Here is a 22558-nt window from a genome sequence, read left to right as displayed (position 1 = left end):
AAAAAACAAAAACAAAAAAAAACACACACACACATACACTGTATATATATATATATATATATATATATATATATATATATATATACACACATACACACACACACATATATATACACCTTGCATTTAACAATGTCTAAGAAATTACCATATAAAGATATCTAAGCAGACTGACTTAAAGGAGTTTTCTGGGACATTTTAATAAATGACTTGTCCTTAGCCATCAATTGAAGATCCGCAGGGGTCTGACACATGGGATATCCTAAGGATAGGATAGGACATCATTTATTTACCCTGGCAAACCCTTTCAAACCCCATGCTCATGACCGAAGTTGCGTGCAGGTCTGTGTAAACGGGACAGACACACATGGATGACATCTGTGTGAAGTCCGTGTTTTCCATAGCCCCTATCTTTAAAATGGTCAAAATATAGACATAGGACCATTTCCATATTTTGAAGCTCAATCCAACAGCCCACACATGAGACATAAAAATCTACGGATGTGTGTATGGGTATATAGAAATGAATGGACCTGTATATGGTTATTATGGATCCGTAATAATGGATAGCACATGGACTACAGTCATGTGTATGGGGTCTAAGGCTGGTTTCACACATTTTGGCTATGGCACAGCCCATGTACCAGGTGCATTTAATAGCTCAACCTTAGCATATAAACCCAGTAGAGAGACACGGGCAGATTAAAAGAAGCTCTGTCTCAGTCGCCTAAAGCAACCAATCACAATTCTGCTTTCATTATTCAGTAGCAGAATACAAAATGAAAGCTGTTCTGTGATTGGTTGCTATTCTTTGTGCTACTTCAGAACTGAAACTAGTCAGATATTAAAGGGATCCTACCATTGAATATTTTTGTCTGCCTACCACGTAGGAATAGCCTTAAGGCCGAGGCCCCACTGTGCGAAAACGCATCTTCTTTTGTTGCAGATTTTGTTGTGGTTTTTTGAGCCAAACTCAGCGGTGGATTGAGCAGAAGTGAGAAGTATAAGAATTTCCTATATATTCTCCATCCCCTCTGTAGCCATTTTTGCCTTTGGCTCAAAAAAACGCAACAACATTTGCAACAAAAGAAGCTGCGTTTCTGCACTGTGGGGCCTCAGCCTAAGAAAGGCTATTCTTCTCCTACCTTTAGTTGTCTTCTCCGTGCCACCGTTCGGTAGAAATCCCAGTTTTTGTTGGTATGTAAATGAGTTCTCTCACAGCACTGGGGGCGGTCCTGAGCACTCAAACAGCACTGGGGTCGTCCCCAATACTGCAAGAGAACTCTCCAGCGCCGCCACCATCTTCTTCAGAAACCAGTCTTCTTCGCATCTTCTTCTGGCAGTGGCTTCAAACTTCCAGGCCTCGGGCCTAGGGCAAAGCCGACTGTGTATGCCTGCTGGCCACAAGAAAATGGCCGCTTACACATTATTGTAAGTGGCCATTTTCTTGTGGCCAGCAGGCATGTGCAGTCGGCTGCCCGAGGCCTAGACGTTTGAAGCCACCGCCGGAAGAAGACCCGTTCCTGAAGAAGATGGAGGCGGCGCTGGAGAGTTCTGTTTGAGTGCTGGGGACCGCCCCCGATACTGCGAGAAAACTCATTTGCATACCAGCAAAAACCAAATGGCAGCACGGCTCTATACCTGGTATACGATTTCAGGCGTCTGCACCATCTGTAGGGTTCAGGTGTCGGACCAATCTGATATTAATGATCTATCCTATAGATAGGTTGTCATTATCAATTATTTACAGATCCTGGACACCTCCCTTCAAATCTGTTAGGCATAGAAACAATATTTCCACCATTTGACCCACAAACTAAGGGACCCACTGGGAGGGGGACTCAACTGCTCCACTGTGAACCAGACCAAACCTGCATGTGTATGGCCAAATTTCACCACCTCCACTAGCTCCAAATCTTTACATTCTTCAATGGACGCCACTGCACTGACTTTGGCACAGGTGGATTTTTTTTTTCTCTAGCTCCCACCATTCCTGAGCAATCAATCACTTGCTTTACTTTAGCAAGTTATGCTCTCGACTGTCTAGTGGGCGGTCCCTGTTTCTGCTCCAACCCAGAAACGGCCACCCGACAGCTGAGCACATAATTGTGTTGAAATTAACAGCAACGATTTGCTCAGGAACAGTGGGAGCTAGAGAAAAAAAAATCCAACTTTGCTGGAATCAGTGGAACGGCACCCATTGAAGAATGTAAAGAGTTGGCAAGTTAGTGGAGGTGGTAAAAGGTTATTACTGCGCCCAACTGTACCATGTGAATGCACCCTTAGATGAGAGTTGGTCCCTAAATTTTCATGTAAATGTCAACTTGGTCCAATAACCCAAAAACCAGTGGCTTTAACTTCAGAAATTCTAGACAAAAAAAATAAAAAAATCTAGGACACAATCTAATTCCTATACAAACTGTAAAATACACGTATACACTTTTCCATAGGATGCCAGTTAACCTCATATTACAGTGAAAGAATTCCATACTTCCGTTTTACACAACTGATGTCATGTCAGTATTTCATGGGCTCTCGACAAGTGTCTGAGCTGCACGCAGCTGTCTGTGTACAAACAGAGTGAAAGGGTCAGGTGGGTTTCCCAGAGCAGATCCTATTTTTGTACATGTGATACACATGTCAGTGTTTGGTGAAGTTTGTCCACATGACCTCAGAGTTCACTATGTGATGGCTCTACAGCTGGCCTGCAACCCACAAGATAAGATCTCCAGCATGAAGGCCGGTATTCTTCCTTCCAGCAATATATACAACAAGCTGCAACTCAAGCCCTTTTGTGACATTAAAGGCCATTTCTTTTGTGTATATACCATACTAGGGCATACAGAAATCATGGAGGGGGTGTCCAGCTCAGGACCACACCTTATGAGCCAGTATAGACACAACGTTCATGGATGTGTTACGGATCTGCATAATCCGCTGGCTTTCCCATAGTGATTTTTTGCACACTATTTTCCAAAAATCTCACTGGTGTATGTTGGAGATGGACTTCAACTGGATTAAAGCGGATTTCACTGCCAAACCAGTCCCGAAACCAGTTCCAAATCAACCTTGTAAATGACCCCAATGAACATAGATGTAATCCATGGATATGCTATCTATCTGAACAGCCCCCATGTTACCTTATATATTCTGTGCAGCCAGACACAGTGGAAATAATACAGATATAGGTGGAAACAATAGATTTATTACATGGTATCAGATAAAAACCACTAAGGCTTCATGGCAACGCTCACGGCGTAAATCCACGTCAGATTTTTTGATGCCAAAGAGCCCCAGCCTTGCTATAGTAGGATAGAGACACTATAGGTTCCTCCATTGAAGCCATCTTCCCCCAATTGCTGACCATGGATTTCACCTTCCCATATAGAGGAATCACGTGAGACAAATGGGTGCGTTTTATTATTTTATTGCACTTAGGACCCTCAGTATTAATCGCACACCAGTCTGTGAAATCCCCTTCCCACAGCACAATAAAACATTAGCAAACCTTTTAACCTGTAGGAGCCGGTGACATATTGTAACTGCTTGATAATCCCCTGCCAGCTGTGAATGGGTTAATTCAGTGTAATCCTGAATATTCAGACCAGGGGCACAGATAATACATTACTGCATTCTCATCCCAGTGGCCCTCATTGACATGGACAATGTCTTACTGTGTACAGAGTCCCTTTGTGGAATGAAACTGGCCAGGGGGTGACTCCGAAAAATGAGGACAAAGTACATGATGGAATCTGAATTGTTTCCATTTAGCTAAACTTACATTTACAACAATGAAGGACCGTAAGAAATAATACATGCTCTTGTCCTATGTGCTGACATTGTGAAAACAGCCATCAGCTGCTTAAACATCTACAACCGCTTAAGCCGACCATACACAGAGGTTTTATTAGTCTAAATGGCCCATTCAGGGAAGAGTCGGGAATCTGACATGTAGATGATGTGAACAGTAGTTAGTGGCTGGACAACAGCAGACTTTAGTCTCCTGACAACAGATTGGCCGAAACTAGCAGTGTCTGGCCTGATCTGTCGCTTTTGGCCAGTCAGCCCAACCTGTAAGGCTCAATGCGCTTTTTTAAAATTTTTTTTTTAATAAAGTTGATACAAATTGGACATATGTCATACAAAAGATCCCATTATCCCATGTGTAGGACCAGCATTAGGGTATGGCCACTCAGGACAGAAACCCCGCTGAATTTGTCATCTCTTCCAGAATGTCCTGGAGACTCCAAAAAAAAAGGTGGAGACTCCCCGGACTCCCAGAAAAGCTGGAACATCTGCCAAGCCCATTATTTCATATGCAAGTTTTAATTGTAGCATGTGGATGAGACTTCCAGAACTCGCAGAATACTGCGAAGTTCGTGGAAGGTAAACTTAAGCCCAAGAGTCTCCAGGTTTGGCTTTTTTTTCTCTAATGGAAAGATTTTTTTTTTTTTTTTAATGTAGATTGTGAGCCCCATATAGGGATCAAAATGTACTTTTTTTTTTTTTTTACCTATCAGTATGTCTTTGTAGAATAGGAGGGAATCCACGCAAACATGGGGAGAACATGCAAACTCCTTGCAAATGTTGTTCCTGGCGAGATTCGAACTCAGGACTCCAGCGCTGCAAGGCTGCAGTGCTAACCACTGAGCCACCATTTTGTTCCAAAGGAAAGATTTCCATGATATACAGTATGTTGCAGAATTCCAGTGTGGGCAAACCTTAGGCGGATCTTTTAGCTCTATAGGAAAAAAAACCCAAAACTTTGTTCCACAGTTTTCTATTTTTCTCTAGACTGGTTTATAAACCAAAATAGCACTCCTGCACCTTCCACAGATATTATCACTTAGCCTAGTTGTACAGGTTCACAGCAGTGGGAGAGATGTCACTAAATAACTGTAAAAAATTGTGATCCGAAATATCTTAGCAACACGTTTGGGAATTGTAATTGTTATAATACCCTTTTAAAGAAAAAGTGGCCACAAATGTGTCTAGACCCCTGCCACAAAGAACAGGCATGAATGACTATGGAAGAAAGTGAAGTGTTTAAGATGCCACAGAGGTAACTGAGCATTCACATATGATCTTCTCTGACGTGTATAACCTGGAACAGCTTGGTATCTGGTGACACGGGAACGTCTTGGATCACTATTAATCCAATATCGGGACACAAATAAAAGACCATATGTCATGTATGGTGGTTACACGATCCAATGGAAGTTGTATAACTTTTAAATCTGGCCCAGGACTGGTTCATCTCAGTAGATCAAGTCCCCGTTCTAGTTCTACCACACCCGTTCCTTGAAGTAGAGAAGGGCATCATGAACCCAGGCTACAACCCCCTCCCTGGTTTGCTTGTATGTTGTGATGCTTATAGATAAGAAAAGCTCAACACTAGAGATGAGCGAACAGCGTTCTATCGAGTAGAACCCCCCAAAACTAAGTGGGATATACTGAAATTCTCAGCCTATATACCCTATATATGCTTAATCCAGGTTTCAACAGTGTGTACCCCACCAAAACCAAGTGGGATACACTGAAATTCTCAGCCTATATACGCATAATCCAGGTTTCACCAGTGTGTACCCCACCACAACTAAGTGGGATACACTGAAATTGTCAGGCTATGTACGCTCACTGCAGCTTTCCACGGTGTGTACCCACAAAACCTAACTGGGATACACAGCAATTGTCAGGCTATGTACGCTCACCCCAAGGGCCAGAGGTCCAACTTCTACACCCAATACGTGTAAGGCGCAGAGGGATCGGAGAGGACAGGGCTGTGGTTGGTCAGGTACTCACGCTACATGTGCCTATACTTTTCCCTCCTGATGACACTAGGCCCCTCAGTGGCAGTAGTTTGGGCAGGGAGGGTGGGGGGCATTAACGTGTACCAGACCTTGGAGAGTGTTCCCCTGGTGGTTGTGGACCGGATGGCAGTTGTTAGCCTCATGGGGGAAATCTCCTCTCTGCCACCCACGAGGATTTGCAGAAACATTTCCATCATATTCTGCACCAGTTGCTTGTGCCAATCAATTTTTGTGTTTTTTTTTTTTTTTCCCTCTCCCCTACCAGAACAAAGGACCAGATTTTTTTTTACTTATACCGGGGGTCGAGGATTGCAAAAATCCAGTATTGTTTGCTCTCCATGATGTGAAGTATGTCTTTGTCTCTTGAAAAGCAACCCAACATGAAGTCAGCCATGTATGCTGTTACTTGGTGTTACTTGGCATGACTTCGTTGCCCCCCAACTGTAAGGATCACTGACCGCAGGCGCTTGGCCATGCATCGGTGGTCAAGTGGAACTTACAGTAAAGTGCGGAACTCAGGGCCGGACTTATGTTAGGGGAAACGTGGTGGTGCTAGATGGCACACCAACAGAGGTAGTGATGGCTAGGGGCTTCATAGCGAGGTGCTGCACCTACCAACAGGTCACAGAAGTTCTGAGTCTCCACAAGCCGGGACGACTACATCTCCTGGGCCAGCAGTTTTAAGATGAGGCCGTTGAAGCCTTGGGCATGTGGGTAGGTTGAGCTGTACTTCTGCCTGGGATGAAAGGCCTTGGAGATGGGGAGTTGCTGGGAAGAGGCGCATGATGGTCCAGGCGAGAGGAGCAGAGGCAGGAAAAGGTGCAGATTAGGGTGAACTCCCCAAAGTGTCAGAGGCAGATGTTGAGGTGTCCAGGCGGGTGGTTGCAAGAAGGAAGATCTTGGGCCTTGCTGCCTCTGGCCTGGTTTCTGTGATTCAGCTGTCCTGTGCCTCTGGACATGCCTCTGCCTCTAGCCACCTTTTTTGCGGCTGCGCTTGCCTCCACATCTACACTTCTTTCCCCCTGTAGACATAACCCGTCTATGCCTCAGCCAAGCCCCCTTTTTTCCTGCTTAGCTTGCCTCAACATCAATGCTGTTTTCCCCACTAGACATCACCCCTTGTCCATGTCGGGTCGATGGCCTCGTTGTCCACCAACTCCTTTTCCAATTGCTCACTCTCCTCTTACTGCAAACCACACATAACCACAGATTGCCCTGATGGCAAGTGAGTCTCGTCATCATCATTGAGCCTCAGAAACGCTGGTTGCAGCTCCACAACCACAAATTTGGCAGGAAATGGTGGATGCTCCAGTATTTGGGCATCAGGACACACAAAGAGACAGTTCCCAGCAGGTCTCCACAAGCCAGGACAGCAACATCTCCTGGGCCAACAGTTTTAAGATGTGTTGAAGCCTTGGGCATGTGGGTGAGTTGAGCTGTACTTCTGCCTGGGATGAAAGGCCTGGGAGATTAGGAGTTTCTGGGAAGAAGCGCTTGATGGTGCAGGCAAAAGGAGCAGTGGCAGGAAAAGGGGAGGATGAGGATGAACTCTCCAAAGTGTCAGAGGCGGAAGTGACCTGGCTGGTGATCTGGACTGCAGCGCCAGCACTGGTGTCACTGAGGACGGGTTGCTGGTCCACAACCACAAAATTGCCAGAAAATGGCAAAGGCTCCAGTGTTTGTGCATCAGGACACAAAAAGTGGTGTGGTAGCTCCTGGGATTGGTTAAGTGGTTGGACAGAGTGAGGGACAGTTAAAGGACCTGAAAACATCTCCTGGGAGGGGGGAAATGTGGGATGACTGTACTGGGAAGATTGGGCAAGTTGGGAGAAAGGTGGACCAGACTCTTGGCAAGGAAGAGGACTTGAGGTAGTGGCTAATGTTTCTTTAGCTTAAAATTTGGGTTTCGTCCATACTATTGGGGAGGAAAGAAGGTTTCCAGGTATTTTTGAACTTTCCAGAGAGGTTGTGTTGAGTGTGGAAAGTGTGTAGTTGTTAGGCAGTGATAGTGGGGTAATACAGGGACTTTGGCGTGTTAGATATCCCCAGGCATGCTTCCCCTGCTGTCCCAGTTGCATTCCAGGATGTTGGCATCATTTCTTGAGGTGTCATAGTGGACTTGGTGACCCTCCTGAGTCGAATATTAGTTTCCCCCTGAACGAGTATTTTTTCCCCATAGACTATAATGGGGTTCGATATTCGTCCGAACAGTCGAGTTTTGAGAGGCTACTCGAATCGAATATCGAACATTTCACTATTCGCTCATCTCTACTTAACACCCCAGTGCCTCTGGGGAAGGTGGAAGAAGTGCAACCTGGGCCGCTGCCCCTCCTCTCCATGGGTTGTCCAAGCACCCGTGGTAATGGTCTATCTAATAACATAAGAAATTCCTTACTGATATTGATCTTTTAAGTGAGAAAGTAAATTCTCTGCTGCTAAGAATTTAGGTTATCCTGCCCATCTATAATGTGTCTTGGTGAGTGATCTTTCTAATAATGATCTAATACTCAGACTTTCCTCCGCTGATGGCCTTAGGACATATTCACACAGCTGTTTTTCAGGTATATGGGGAGTCCAAGTATGACAGAATTTAGACTCATTCCTAGATAATAGGTTTTGTAGGTATTGTACAGAATGCAGATCAATTTACAAAAAAAAAAAATAAATTGTATTATGTCCTAGTTTGGTCTGTCAATGTGGACCTTCTCCCAATTTTTTGTTTTTTTAGCATATGTGATCTGCAGAAGCACCATGAATGATTTAAGAAATAGTGTAAGTCCTTATCGCTGCAGCCAACTATCTCATGAGAATGAGGGTACAGTAACTCTCCCCAACAGATAATGGCGGGGCAGAGAAATGTTAAGTATGCTAAAATTCAAGATATTGGATCCAATGTTCTCACATGAGATAAGCCACCACCAGACTTGTCATGCACATATATCAGGAGATTGAGATGGAAAGGCTTTACGACAAACCGCTACAGTGTGGTCATCGGTTTTATTTATTTCTCTTACTTGTATTTTGACAACATATTCCGCAGCGCTGTACAGACATTGTCGGTCACTCTCCCATATCCACAATCTCATTCCCTATCAGTATGTCTTTGCAGTGTGGGAGGAAACCCACACAGACATGGGGAGAATATACAAACTCCTTGCAGATGTCGTATTCAAACCTAGGACCCCTGCACAGCAAGTGCTAACCACTGAGCCACCATGATGCTCTAAGCACTTAGTATGGGCAAAGCCATTTAGCCAATAAGAATTCCAGACTAATCTGACGTCGGAGGACATAACATACCATTATTTATGGCTAAATGGGTGGAACCACACAATCTATGCCTGGGATGGTTAAAGGCAATCTTAAGAAAAAATAAAATAAAATGTGGTCGGGAATGTGAACCTTGTTCTCAGCAGCTGTCTAACCCTGGAGCTCCTATATGGATGTCAACCTTTAGCCAAACCTACCTGAAAAAAACAAAAGAAGATCTCCCCCCCCCCTCACAAACACACACACCCTGGTCACTTCAATCACAGGTCAGTCCAGAAAATCTAGAAGTTTTCATTAATCATCTGCTCCATGAGAACCTATGACGCAATCACTCCACTGGTATTGACAGCCTCGTTTCTGTAACACTCTTAGAGGCTTAACTACTGTGGTAGCTGCGGTAGTGGCAGGTCACAGGTTTGGGCCATTAGGGAGCCCAGAGGGCTCTTTTTTTTTTTTTTTACCCCAGCAGGTAACGGGCCCTATGTACTTACCGATTCCCGCGCCTGAGCTTCCCCTTCTGAAGATGCGGCTGTGATCAAGAGCAGGAAATGGTAAGTGAGGCCGCAGGCCTGCGAACCCCACAAACACTGCTATCTTTATACTCTGGGGTCTGAAAAGACCCCAGAGTATAATGATCAGAGGCCCAGGGGAGGTGAAGGAAATTACATCTCCTGCACTCTGGCAGGCTTCAGGCTTGCATGGTGACGTCCAAGACGTCACGTTGGCCGGGCCCGAGTCATTACGCGTTGCAACGCAGGCCCAGCTTACGTGAGGTCTGACTAACATTGAAGATGGCCGAAGTCATGGAGGAGTGCGCCAAAGCCCAGGAGAGGTAAGTAACATTGTTTTTTCTGTTTGTAAACTCCCTTGGGTCTCCAATCATTATACTCTAGGGTCTGAAAAGACTGCAGAGTATAATAATTGTTCAAGGATGGTCCACAATGGGGCATAATACTGTGTAAAGGGTCCACTATGGGTCATAATAGTGTGAACAGGAATGTGGTTTGTGCAGGGGTCGGTCAGGGTTGGGGTTGAGTCCCCATCCCCATGTCAAATGTAAGCCTTGGGGCCCAGCCTTCCTAGCTACGCCACTGCTCTGCCTGAAGTATAGGTCAGTAGGATTTCTTGAATTATACCCCTATGATGGAAGAGGTATTCAGTGGGACAATCCCAAATATTTGAAGCTGTCCTACAGTCCCAGAAGCCAGTGGTATGTTCCCCTCTATCTGCATCCTCTGGACACAATGGTGAAGCAGGGAGCATCCTGCTCCAACACTCACTCCACATCGCTGACGTGGGAGTACCATCACTACATGATGACTGCTGCCTCAAGCGATTGAGAGAAGAGACCGGAGTGGACATTGCGGTTAAGTATTACGTTTGTGTCTCTCCCCCCCCCACATCAGAATGTCTTTGAAGTGTGAGAGGAAACCCACACAAACAAGCAGAGTGCATACAAACTGGATTTGAACCCAGAATACCACAGCGCTGCAAGGCTGCAGTGCCAACCACCGAGCCACTGTGCTGCCAGTAATACATTTTTTTGTGTTTTTATTTATTTATTTATTTTACTAAGCAAGAACCACACAAACATTATATTGCAAGAAACCCACAAGACAATATTTTATTGTGTGGACACTGCCAGGTGACATTTATACTGGGGGGGGGGGGGGGGGGGGGCGCATAAGGAAAACCTTATAATATGGGGGCCAATATACCATGTATGGGCTATGAGGGACATATTTATTTTACTGTTTGTATAACCCCACAGGTTTCCACAATGTGGAGGCTGTATGGGGGCATTATACAGTGTGAAGACACAAAGACACTAGGTTAGAAACATTGCTTCTCATAGGTACATTAGCTATGACAAGCAGAATCTACCCCACCTTCTGATATCTACAAGTGGGAGGTATGGTTATTTTCAAGAATGGCAATGCATGGATGAGCCGTCATCTAAGCACAGTAAAGAAAAGTGACAGGTTAGGTTGAGGACACATATGGTCACAACATATGGCCCAGATCTATGTACAGATGTAGCAGGGTTAACCTAAATTTCAACTATTGGTTAAGGTGCTGCAGCTTCTCACAGAAGACTTCTCACTGAACTCCGCTTAACTCAAAAGACATTGTATATGATTTTTTGCGCAAATTTTTATAAAAAAAACCCAAACAAACCCAAACATTGCTCACTGAACTAAATAGTGATAATTTTAATAAACCATACCTCCCAACCGTCCTGATTTCCCCGGGACAGTCACGATTTGGGTGACATGTCCCGCGGTCCCGGTTGGAGGGAGGTATGTCCCTATTTCAACTCAGATCTGCGTCCAGAGGACGCAGATCTGAGTTGAACACATATGCGGCTGAAGCAAGGAGCTGACATAGGTCAGCTCCTTGCTTCGCCGCTGCGCGCCTCTCTCGCTGACACATATACGGTTGAAGCGAGGAGCTGACCTGTGTCAGCTCCTCATCGCGTCTACAAGCCAGGAGCCGGCGGCAGCGGCAAAGCGAGGAGCTGACACAGGTCAGCTCCTCGCTTCAGCCGCATATGTGTCAGCGAGAGAGACACGCAGCAGCAAAGCGAGGAGCTGACCTGTGTCAGCTCCTTCCTTCAGCCACATGTGTCAGCGAGAGAGGCGCGCGAGGGAGCGGAGGAGAAGGTAAGTTTAATGTGCAGGTGGAACGTGAATCTGGGGGCAGATGAAGGAGAGGACGGCATGACACTGGGGGCAGATGAAGGAGGGGACGGCATGACACTGGGGGCAGAGATGTGGAGACATGAATCTGGGGCAGAGATGGAGGGGACATGAATCTGGGGGCAGAGATGGAGGGGACATGAATCTGGGGGCAGAGATGGGGGACATGAATCTGGGGGCAGAGATGGAGGGGACATGAATCTGGGGGCAGAGATGGAGGGGACATGAATCTGGGGGCAGAGATGGAGGGGATATGAATCTGGGGGCAGAGATGGAGGGGGGACATGAATCTGGGGGCAGAGATGGAGGGACATGAATCTGGGGGCAGAGATGGGGATCATGAATCTGGGGGCAGAGATGGGGATCATGAATCTGGGGGCAGAGATGGGGGACATGAATCTGGGGGCAGAGATGGGGGACATGAATCTGGGGGCAGAGATGGGGGACATGAATCTGGGGGCAGAGATGGACATGAATCTGAGGGCAGAGATGGAGGGGACATGAATCTGGGGGCAGAGATGGAGGGGGACATGAATCTGGGGGCAGAGATGGAGGGACATGAATCTGGGGGCAGAGATGGGGGACATGAATCTGGGGGCAGAGATGGGGGATCATGAATCTGGGGGCAGAGATGGGGGATCATGAATCTGGGGGCAGAGATGGGGGATCATGAATCTGGGGGCAGAGATGGGGACATGAATCTGAGGGCAGAGATGGAGGGGGGACATGAATCTGGGGGCAGAGATGGAGGGGGGACATGAATCTGGAGGCAGAGATGGAGGGGACATGAAACTGGGGCAGAGATGTGGGGACATGAATCTGGGGGCAGAGATGGAAGGGGGACATGAAACTGGGGGCAGATGAAGGGTGTATATGAAACTGGGGGAGAGATAGAGGGGGGGTATATAATTTACGGGTGACTGTAGGAGGATTATACTGTGTGTGGGAACATGTAAAATTAACGAGTGGGCGGAGTCAACACAACAGTGGGCGGGGCTAAATTTGCGCGCCCCTCACATTTTGTCCCTCTTTCGGTTCTTCAAAAGTTGGGAGGTATGAATAAACTGATAAAGTTCTGCTGAATAGAAAACAGCTACTCATTCTGACCACAAGGTGGTAGTGTCTCTGAATGGCCTAGTTATAGGGGTTCTCCATGGCTTATATATGGAGACCTCTACTTAGGCTAGGTTATCTATCTGTGATCAGTAAGGGATCTCCACATACCAACTGGTTTAGGAATCAGCAGCACTCAGGTGAGCGTTGCAGCCTCTTCACTGAACACCAATCACAGTGCCGTATATTGTAGGGGTTGTGCATGATATTGCTGTTCATCCACATTTAATTGAAGGGGACAGAGTTTCCGCTGTACCATGTGACCAATGAATGTAAAGCTATCAACAAAGAGAACATCGCATACTGATGATAGATCCTAAGGATAGGCCATGTATCTAGAAGAAGAAAAAAAAATCCCTCTAATAGGCACAAGAAATGGAGATAATCATTGCCCAAAAGATAGAAGACCTATATTGTAAAGCAATAGATGCCGCACTTTATCAAAATGATGGTGGAGGAGAGAAAAATGACACAAACACATCACGACAAGGGCACAAACAACAAGAACTATGGATAAAAAAAAAAAAACACTATAAACATGCATGGTGTGAATAGGAATTAACATTTTCTATCCACAAAAATGCTGTGTAAATCCAACCTAAAAATGTTATTTAATCCGAGTGGACCCCATTATAGTCTATGGGATCCGTGGTTTCTGCGGGTAACTGCTTTTCAAGCAGATTAGGTTTCTGTTCTTCGGGGTCCCCAAGCGGACCCAAAGAACGGAAACCTAAATACAGGTGTGAACCTAGTGTAAGAACAGTAAGCATTCTCAGTTCTGTGACCTTACTTTTTAGTGCAATTTTATTTATTTTTTTGATAATGTGTGACTTTAGTCTAACATTTAAAGCTGTTGTATTCCTCAGACCAATGCAGGGTTTCAATGAGAATCTATGGTTGGATGAGATTAACCACTAGAGGTCCAAATGTTGGGGCTGGGGGACATAACTCCTTACATATGCTGTCCTTAGCTGGATTTGAACCCAAGACCCCAGCACTGCAAGATATCAAAGCATTACACTGCAGATTCTGCAACTGAATCTGCTGCTGAACCAACTGCAAGATCTCTTTAATCTCTTATGTAGGGCATCAGCTCCAAATTCCTCTATGTGAACGCCCCTAATGGTCCCATCTAGTACTAGTACTTTTGGCTTCAGACAGACTTCAGAGTCTTGAGACTTGCTACAGTCTTTATTCACGCAGAAGTGTCAGACAAAATATTGTTCGAACAATTCTGTATTAATATTTTTCTAGGAATTTTCAATCTAAAGCGACACCTTTTATACATTTTGATCTCAAACTTTCATTTTTCTAGAGATGTCTGTATTTTGGCTATTCTATTGGTGTAGATTCACACAACAGATTTTGTGGCAACTGACAAAATCCATATATCTGACTGTGTGTTTCTACGTCATGTATTTCTGCGAGCCTCATTCAAAAGGAGAGTTGTAGAGAATTCTGCAGCGTGCGAATCTGCCTCGAAATTGTTCTACATATGATTCAATATAACAACTTGCAGCCCAGATTAAGTAATTCAAAAGAAATTGGAAACAAAGGATGTTAGTAATGCAGTTTTCCACATTATCAGCAGAGGGCGCCATAAGTCATTTACACTGAGCAATTCTAGATCTAGTATAGCATTCCTAAATGATATAGTCCTCAGAATAAAGACAATACATTTCTGTAAAAGCATCTGTATGTGGCCTCACTCCATGCATAGAGTTATAAGTACGGTTTTACTCAGACCGACCGCTCACATCTAGTTTAACTGATTACATCCCAAAACAGGGCTGTAGAAAAAGGATGTGTGTCAAATGATGATGTCAGATTATTTACCTACAATTGTTATCAACTATCAGTATCCTGAATATTAAATTGTTCAAGGGAAAACTGGAAATGCACTACCTGAATTAGCCACTAGGGTCACAGATAGCCGAGTCTGTGGTTAATGGACCTCAAACAAAGGACCTATCCTTTACACATTTCTAAATAGTCAACTAAATTTATGTATGTTTAAGAATGGCTTCACCTTCATCACATATAGCAACTCCTTAAAACTCTACTCTATATGACCAAGAGTATTCTGAAAAGGGAATGTGCACATAGAACCGCAAAAGATTACACAGGGAAGCACCCTAGGAAAGCAGCAAGGAATATAAATCCATGTCCTTGTACTGTGAATACAATGGTGTAGAAGATGCAGCCTGCCATAAAGCAGCTTATGTCTGCAAGGAATCTACTGGGAATTACGGCTGCTCCACTCCATGACTAGATCATGCCAGCTCTTATAGAATCAGTCCGATAACAGAATAGTTGGGAATTGCTAGACTTACTTTTCACAACCTAGATACAACTGTTGTATGTTCACCATCACTAGCCTATCATATTGACAGGTTGTCAATATGACATCATGGGGGGAGAATATAGGAGGCATAAATATAGGGAATTCTGCTTGGTTTGGTCATGCCCACTACTCTTTTAAAAGGGTTTTGTAGGTTAAAATGATTGAAAAGCTATGTTAAGGATGGGCCATCAATATCAGATTGGTGAGTGTCCCCCTGATCAGTTAATATATAGAGAATCAAGGAGTTAGCAGACAGCGCTTTTGTCTGTGTAGTGGCCAAACTATGTCACTGCAGCTTAGCTTCTGTTCAAGTGGATAGCAGCTCTTCTGTAGTACCTGGTCTGACCACTGCACAGAGAACAGAGCTGTCCATTTCCTTCTCCATTCTGTGTATCAGCTGTTTGTTGGGGGTGCTGGGAAAAACCTTATTAAAGAAACACAGCTTGCAGATTTTTTTTTTTTTTTTGGGGGGGGGGGAGGTTGGAGCCAAAGCTAGAAGTGAATTGAGCAGAAGCCGTATAAAAGCTTTCTATTTAATTTCCCATTCCTTTTGTAGCCACTCTATTTTGGCTTACCAAAACCACGGCAAAATCTGCAATAAAAACAAACGCGTTTCTGCAATGTGGGGCCTTAGTCTAAGGCAGATTTTGTTGTGTTTTTTTGGGCAAAACCTAGAAGTGATCACAAAAGGAATGGGAAATATATAGGAAGCTCTTACACTTCTACCTTCCGCTCAATCCACTCCTGGCTTTGGCTCAATAAAAACTGCAAAAACCCCCAAAACAAAACAAAAAAAACGGCCATGTCTCAGCAACACGGGGCCTTCGCCTAAAGTGGTGTTCCTATGTATGTTTTTCTTATGGGTAGGGTTAGCCCATTTGGTGTACAGCTCAGGCCAGAAGTGTGCTCCCGAGGTGAACGGACCTGGTTATCTCAGGATTTACATACATGTAGGCACTGTCCTAGTCCTATCACGTATCAGCAGCTAAGAGCTATATGAAAATAGAGAAGTCGGGGTTTTGGCCCAATGGCTCCACAGCCATACACAGTACTACCCTCCCATGTATGTTGTCTCTTTTCCAGGATAGGGGTGGAGAATATATAATTTTTTTTAATGTAGATTGTAGGGATCACAATGTACTTTTTTTTTCCTATCAGTAGGTCTTTGTAGAATGGAAGGAAATCCAAGCAAACACAGGGAGAACATACAAACTCCTTGCAGATGTTGTTCCTGGCGGGATTTGAACCCAGGACTCCATCGCTGCAAGGCTGCAGTGCTAACCATTGAGCCACCGTGTTGCCCCAGGGGTGGAGAATATTGTGTACAAGGGGAGCACATCCTGGTGCTGTTCTTTTTTTGCATGTTTAATTACATATGTAGCTTGGCCGTGGTGTCGGCATGGGGGCAAATTTTGGGTGGAATCTGAGTTGGAAAAAATTTACAAACTTTGGCTTCAAAATAAAAGGATGAATAGTTTTTAATTATACAATTATTAATGTTGTATAATTAATTAGAAGTATAGTTTGTTACACATTTACTTTCATAGGAAGTCTATTCTGTTAAGATAATTAGAGAATCTTTATGGCTTCTGAATGATCATGGTGGTCAGTGATTTATGATGGAGTCTGAGTCGCCTTGAGGAAAAATAAAGTAATCCGAGTCTGTACTTTGGCCTACCAATGCCACAGCCCTAGTAACTAGTATGTCAACAATATAGGTATGTTTTAACTGCCTTAAACAAACACCAACTATCTTGCACACTCAACAGTTTGAAGTAGTGAAATAAAAATAAAGGAAGACCCCTTCTTCGATCTATTAATTCCTTCTAACAGTAGACAGATGGTGATCCTGTGTTCAGAAATAAAGAATGGTTACAAACAGTGGCTCTCCCTCCGGAGGACCCAACATGTCTGTATTCCGTGCATAGACCATTTAAATGAAAGCTGTAGTACCATTGATTTCCTGCGGTGGTGCTGCAGGAAAACCAATCACTTTTTGCCAACAGGTTCGCCCCAAATGATTACAGATGACTGCTGGGGGTCTCAGTAGTGAGACACTTGGAAAATGTACTTTATAGTCAGGAGACTTTTCTAACAACCTAAGGATTTTTTTTCTAGAGACAACCAGCAACAAGGCTACTGCATAGGCATCAATTTAATGGTCTACCGCTCAAATGCCCTAAGCAGTAAAGTCAATGGTAAATATTTTAATATGTCTACATAAATGGTTAATAATGGCTGCGCCAAGTCACAATTTACATGTTTTTTCGTTACTAACCTTAAAATTTACGAATTCCAACACAAAAGCGCATTGAGAACCCCCTCCCCCTACCAGCAAGGCACAAAAACTTACAGACTGTTGCTTCAGTTCCACTGCGCATCTCCCCATGGATCGCACCACGTTACATCAGTCCTCGAGCTTCCGAGGCAGCCATTGGACGGCTGGCTCTTGTTTCCTGCTCGCTGCGGGTTTATTGTTGCTCCAGATCTGTCAGTTTGTATCAACACCTTCCCCACTCATTGCCTACAGAAATAACAGCCCTCAACAAGGCTGCACAAACCATTTCTGCTGCTCCAATTACTCCCTGACATAACCTCTTTTGCTGCTATTTTGCCTTCTCTAACCTTTCTTGCCAGCGTAGGTTTTGTCAGAACATGAAGTGCGTGGGGTGAACTTACCCAAGGACTTTTAGCTCAAACTAGAACGCAAAAACATTCCTTTTACTTAGTAAAACACAAGCAAATTGCCCCCTCATTTGCAGGAACACGTCTTTACCGTGGGGGGTGACTGCTCAATACATAAAAAAGCAACACATTTCAACTACACACATATATATATATATATACATAATATATATATATATATATATATATATATACACACACACACACACACACACACATATATATATATATCCAGTATTATACGCTAAAAAGTTCTAGGGGGGCATGCTGCAAATGTGCTTGCTGCATCACTTCACTCAACGTATCTCAGATTGTAGGTCCCCTGAGACCAGCGGAAACTAAGAAGGAGGTGGTCGCATGTGCTTGGAGACAAGACCATCAGCTGTTATCCATGAAGGAACCTTTGTGTGGAAGCCTACGTGCACATGGCAATTCCTCAGCAGTGATTTGCCAAAAATGTTAATGCCTTAATTTAAATTTGCAGACAATTAATAGTTAAACATTTTTGCAAATACAATTTAAAATTTTGCTGAATTTTTAAGATTTTCTCTAACCATCTTTAGTGGTGAGCGTCTTTTGTCTTTAAAGGGATTCTACCATTAAAACCTTTTGTGGATAAGACGTCGGAATAGCCTTTAAAAAGGGCAGAGCAGACCACGGGACCTACAGGCCACGGGAAAATGGCTGCTTGCACAGCATTGTTAGCGGCCATTTTCCCGTGGCCTGTGCGCCTACGCAGTCTGCTCTGCTTCTGCCCGAGGCCTAGAAGTTACGAGCCTGCGCCGGAAGAAGACATTGAAGATGACGCTGCGGACGAAGAAGGAGACGGTGCTGGAGACGCTTCTCTGGCAGCGGTGGGGACGCCCCCATTGCTGTTTGAGCGCTGGGGCCTGCCCTCATCGCTGCAAGAGAACTCATTTGCATACCGGTAAAAAACGGTATTTCTAAGGAACGGCGCAGTGGAGACCATGTCAAGGAGACGAATAGCCTTTCTAAAGGCTATTCCAACATCTTATCCACAAAAACAAAAAAAAAAAAGGTTTTAATGGTAGAATCCCTTTAACAGTAGAAATGGATATGACCATGAATGAAGGAACTTCTGGTCTGGTACTTGTCAGAAACTCAGCCTTGATTTCCTTCTTGTGGCTGGGTTATCATCTCATACATGTAGTGCCTCTGCCTGGTAACCGGTAACCTATTGTAGAATAGGGACATCATGGTTGGGTTTCTGACAAGTCCCAGACCATAGAAAGTTCCTGTATTCAGAGCAGGATTTGAACCCAGAACTCCAGCGCTGCAAGGCTGCAGTGCTAACCACTGAGTCACTGTGTGGCAGATGATCAGGACAAAAGATGTCACTATAAAGATGGTTAAAGAAAATCTTTAAAATTCAGCAAATTATTACTTATACTATTTAGGCACTCTTATGAGCAATGCAGGCGTTGCCACTTTCCTCTTTGTAGTAATGACAACAGTCTGGTTGCCCCAAAAAGCTAATTTGCATATTGACAAAAACGGATGTTGGCGTTGGGTTCTGGTGACATACCCCCTTTAATTTAGGCCATGACTAGCCGGGAAACAAGTGTTTATGTCAATAATATAATATAATAATATATTACTATAAATATAAATAAATAAATAAATATATATATATATATATAATATAATATAATATAATAATAATAATAATAATAATAATAATAATAATAATATGTCAATCATTATGAATTGACAAATTATTGGTGGATTGCTGCACATTGTTACACTGGACGATCCCAGGGAACAACCATTGTCAGCCCATGTAAAAAGCCCTTTACGACGGCTACATCCAGGACTACAGCTACTGCATGTCGTACAAAATATTTCATTTCCATACTGGAGGACAAATATCACGTCATAATTCACCAATAGCACACAAAGTCCTTTCATGCGTGTATATTCATGCTGTACATATATTCAAGGACATATTTACTGCCTCAGGCAACTACTAGGGGAAGATTTTTTTTAAAATAATTTTTTAATTACATACTTGTATTTACGCTACATTACAATACTAACCATGCTGGACCTAAATATCCATATAGAAGTTATAGCTAGTAAGCTCCTCCACTATACGATTCTGCTTTTTTTGGGAACTCATCTGAACGCCATGGACTACATGCAATCCGCAGCTCTCTCCAATAACGTCCTGAGGGCAGTAGGTCTGACACCTATCACTGAACTCCTACAAAACCAGACCTTTCTGCAGTAATACCAGTTTATATAAGATGGCCTTCAGTTTAATCCTCCTTTAACAAATGGGAAAAAGGAAAAAAATAAATAAAAAAATTATTGATCACTAATTGACTACACATAGAAAGTAAGAAAAAAAGTAAAAAAATTCAAAAACATGGTGCAGTAAAAATGATATTTTTTCATAAATGAAAATAATCACCCTACGAAGGATATTGTCTGTTCCTGGCAGCAGCACATTGCCCTGTGTAAGCTGGGAGAAGGGCTGCCGAGAAATGACATTAGGTGCCTCATAAAACGTGATCACCCGACAAATGAGCCAATTATTAGCCCTGTAAAGAGGCAGGCAATATTAATAACACGTATGCCGAGTATTACTGAACTGTGGCTAATGACTAAAGGGATTTTCCTTCCATAAAAAGAAATGACAAATTTGGCAGATAAGACTGACCAATAATTAAACTATTCATTACTCAAAATTTTAAGAAAATAAAATAAATAAATGTTGCAGGGGCCAAAAAATAAAAAAAAAATCCATTCCTACAAATGAAGAACACCGCCCCCTAAGTACATGGTAGACAGGGGTAATCAAATATTAGTGAAGGTCGACTGACCTGGATGTGCTCACCCAATCCCTTTGTGCCCCCGTTCAGCAATAGTGCCTTCCTCATTACAGCATAACATGTGACCTCAACATGGTTTAATGCTCCACTGATGTCCCCATACAGTATAATACCCTCTTAGTGGTCTTCACAAAAAATAATGCCCCACTGTTACCCCTGAAAAGTATATTGCCACTTTGGTGCCCCAACATTGCATAACACCCCAATAGTGTCCCCTCTACCACCTAGGTGATCAAGTGTAGGGGAGCTGCAGAAAACTGCTTTTATAGACTCAAGTGTTCCAAAGATACAGTATGTGAAAATAGGTAACACACACGGTGTAAATCTGTAACAAATGTCACTTTTTCACGGCAGATTTACATTACAGTTGTGTGCAGAAGGCCAAGACTCATCTAGTGGTTCTCTACATACCATGGTGAATTCATCAATCCTGCTACACCACAAAACTGTCATAGAGGGATGATATTTAGGCGCACATTTGGCATAAGGCCCTTTCTTGTGCTAAATGTGCACCTAAAGTCCTAATCTGTGGGGATCTGGGCAGGCCAGGCATTTGCACTTCGGTCAGACACAGTGGAGTAACTAGGAATGGTGGCCCCTGCACACAGTATTCTATCCCACAGTGGGCCCTGCACACAGTATTATATCCCACAGTGGGCCCTGCACACAGTATTCTATCTCACAGTGGGCCCTGCACACAGTATTATATCCCACAGTGGGCCCTGCACACAGTATTCTATCTCACAGTGGGCCCTGCACACAGTATTATATCCCACAGTGGGCCCTACACACAGTATTATATCCCACAGTGGGCCCTGCATACAGTATTATGCCCCATAGTAGCCCCTGCACACAGTATTAGGCCCCACTGTGGACACCCATGAACAATTATTACAATCTGGGGTCTTTTCAGACCCCAGAGTATAATAATCTGAGATTGAGGGGGGAAAACAAACATAAAAAACACTGTCACTTACCTATCCCCAGCTCTGCTGCAGTACTCGGTAGTGTTGGCCATCTTTAACGACATTGGGACGTCACATGACCTGGGACGCAAGTCCCGGTCATGTGACGTCAGATACGTCACACAACTAAGCCGAAGCCTGTCTGGAACGTGGAGAGGTAAGTAACACTGTTTATTATGTTCCCTTACCCCTCCCCCCCCCTCCGAGTATAATAATATTGTTTGTGGGGCCCATGGTGTTACTTACCGATACTGGCCACTACCAGGATCGGTAAAGTAAATAGGGCCCATTATCGGCTGGAGTTACTCCAGCCGGTAACGGCCTATTAAAAAAAAAAAAAAAAAAACGCAGTGGGCCCTGTGGCAGCCGCTACCCCAGTAGTTACGCCACTGGTCAGAGATTTATTATAGTAAATTCTTATTGTGAAGCAAGAAACTGGACGGCACAGCTATATATAATGTAACAACCTTATAATTCGGGTCATTCCTCTTTTCCTCTGTTAATTCCCTTCACTGGCTGAGTCCGCCAGTTGCATACCACTATAGGTGGTGCTCTACAACCCCTATTAAGCATACAGTTCTTCAAAGAAAAAATAGAAAAAAAGTTTGGGGTGGGCACTCACCATTAGAAAGTCGGTAGCTGACACTTCTCGTAGGTAAAAACAAAATCCTTTATTGAGTGCGGATAAAAATAATTGTACAGGGAGGGAGATAAGACATTATTGGCAAAAAAATGGCAACAGCCGTTTCGCGTCTATACTGACGCTTTTTCAAGCCAAGAATGCATTCTTGGCTTGAAAAAGCGTCAGTATAGACGCGAA

This window comes from Leptodactylus fuscus, chromosome 11, assembly GCF_031893055.1.
Source record: "Leptodactylus fuscus isolate aLepFus1 chromosome 11, aLepFus1.hap2, whole genome shotgun sequence".
Classification (NCBI taxonomy): Eukaryota; Metazoa; Chordata; class Amphibia; order Anura; family Leptodactylidae; genus Leptodactylus; species Leptodactylus fuscus.
This window is presented reverse-complemented; position numbering follows the sequence as displayed.